Source organism: Triticum aestivum, chromosome 4A (genome assembly GCF_018294505.1).
Source record: "Triticum aestivum cultivar Chinese Spring chromosome 4A, IWGSC CS RefSeq v2.1, whole genome shotgun sequence".
Lineage (NCBI taxonomy): Eukaryota > Viridiplantae > Streptophyta > Magnoliopsida > Poales > Poaceae > Triticum > Triticum aestivum.
The window spans coordinates 725,337,534-725,340,391 of record NC_057803.1 but is presented as its reverse complement, the minus strand read 5'-3'; positions in this window follow the sequence as shown (position 1 = coordinate 725,340,391).

Genomic DNA, 2,858 nt, shown 5'->3' with positions numbered 1-2,858 from the left:
AGACATGCCACAACACCACCCCGCATGTATGAGGGCCCGGTACGATACGCCGGTGGCATTGCTACCTCCAGGCCCCCCGTCCCGCCTTACCCTGGAGCGGTTGACCACGAGATCTAGCCCTTTGACTTCCCACGGACGGGCTTTGACCAGTGGACCTCTCCATCCGTTTGTGTCAGGTCGGCCCAGAGGGACACCGGGGAGCAACATTCGGGCCAAACCCACAGCTAAATCCACTCCGTGAAGACCCGACGCGGCAGTTTCCCCCTCCAGGTGCCAGCAGCGGCGCCGTCCGTGAGGGGGACCACGCACCGGAGACGCATGCTGCCTCTTCGGACATGCCACAACACCACCCGGTTGTGGTAGTTCATCCGATATATATATAAACACTTGGGAGCAAAGTCCCCTTCGTATAGACCCGATGCGGCTGTTCCCCATTCCAGGTGCCGGCTGGCGGCGGCACCGTTCGTGAGGGGGGTCACACCGCTCTGTACAGAACCAAAAAATAATGTATGTATGCTTATTAACACGTACTATATGTAAGTTAATCAAATAATAATATTTAAGAAAACATAAAATATAGCTATGAAAAAAAAGAAAAAATAACTATGCCGACGGCAAAGCCGTCGGCATAGCTGCGGCCAGGGCAGATGGCCGGCGCACCGCGGATCAGTGATGTGGCATCTATGCCGACGGCAGCCGTCGGCATAGGTGGTGGTCGGTGCTCCTCGGATCGATGACGTGGTAAACGCATCTATGCCGACGGCCTCCCGTCTCGGCTGTCGGCATAGATCGGACGCCGTTAGCCGCACGGCACGAGCGGGATCGCCGGGCCCGCAACTATGCCGACGGCCCGTGTATGCCGACGGCCGCTGTAGGCGTAACTTGGGATAAGCCGACGGCTTATCTGGGCCGACGGGGGCCGTCGGCATATCTCGGGATAGCCCGACGGCTTTATTACGCCGACGGCCTGGACATGGCTGTCATAGCCCAGACTAGGCCGATGGGGGCCGTCGGCATATATATGGCCGTCGGCATAGGGCCCTGTTCCGGTAGTGTACAATGGATATCGTTGTGTGCATCAATTGTTGCAGATCACGATTATAACCTCCTTCTCGAAAGAAAAAAAGTTGTCAATCTGGATTAATTAGCATGTTGGCATGCAGTCTAGGCATGTTGATCATGTTAGATAGTTGAGTTATTTTACAGCTCTGCTAGAGCGACATGAGTCCACAAACCCATAAATATATAACCAGGAAGGGTGCTTTATGCGCATGATTCGTGAGACTCAAACATCAAATCAAAATACCTTGCGAATCGGGCATCCAAATGACAAATCACTTTCACTGTTGCGTTCCTGGCGTCAGGATCATGAATATAATTTTCACTGTAGGGTCCCCATGTTGATAGGTCTCAATAAACTTTTTATACAACCTGTACTACAAATGATAACAAACTTGTACAGTTGTACTCCCACGATAATATATCTATGCTCCCCATGTAGTGTGCTTGTACTCCGTCGGTAGCACACTACCATATACGAGCAACACAAGTTCGCAGAGCACATATGTTCCGCACTGCGATGCACACATGTGTTGTGCATCCAACACTCGTGTGCACTCAGTTCAGCACGTGTTCGTGGGCACACTTGTGCTGCATTGCATAACATACTTGTGCTCCGTACCGCTCCCTTACAGTGAGCTGGCTATATTTTTGGCACGATTGCCACTCTATCATATGCGATGATCTACTATTGAAAATATTTAATGAGATTTGGTCCAATTTAGTTCCATGTGGTACCTCAGAAAAATTCAACTCCAAGTTTGGCAATAATTTGAAGTAGTGTCTTTGCTGTATTTTTTCCCTTTCTTTACAATTGTTTCGCCGTCTGAAGGTTATGTTACCCCGATCCAAGACAGAGAGGGGGTAGAGACAATGAGGTAAGTCAATTTTCTTGGGCTTTGTATGATGAATAACTCTACAAAACAATGAATTGAAGTGTATATGTATATACATACATGTAAAAAGTATTGTTAAACACTTCGAAATACAATATCATTTTATTTGATTGATTACCGCAGAGTTATATCAGGACGAGATGAAATTTATAGGTGGTGACTACAAATATTCAGAGGTCCGCTTTGTGTGCTAAGTTGAGTCGTACGTAATTTTTTTTACAGGAGTCCTACGTAATGCACACACAACGCAGGTCAGAGTACTGGGTCATGCGATATTTGATAAGCAATGAACAAAAGAAAACGAGACACAATGCATGCACTTGGCAATAGTTGTGTGCATGTGGTTGTGTGGTTCTTGTTATTATACGTCGTAAGAGAAATTCAACAAGCTAGCGCTAACAAATCTATGGAAAATCATCAACCGGACTCCACCTACAAAAACAAAACTGAAATATAGTCTTGTCTACTGAAAAGTGGGACAGTGCAGATCTCCGATCTCAGTAGGTATTATTCAAAGTGTCTTCTTCCACACGTTCACTTCAAAAATCCTTTTTCCTTGAAACTTGGATAAATTTGCAAAGTGCAGCTTTCCTACAAAACGTTTTCAAACCCAGCCCATGTCACCCTAAAGTCCACTTGAGAGTAAGAGACAAACGGCAATGCTTTGGCAAATGAGAGTTGCGGAGCGGCACACTTCATGCCTGCACAAAAGCAACAAAAGGTAAATTATATTCCAGAAAATGCATGCAACGCAGACCTAGTCCATAAAGGTTCGGCCCTTTTGCTCATTATCTGTCATTTTATATTTGAATCGCAGCTCTTTAAATTCAGCTGCAACCATCAGTGCTTAGAAGGCAGCAACAGCAAACACACACACACACACACACACACACACACTCAGAG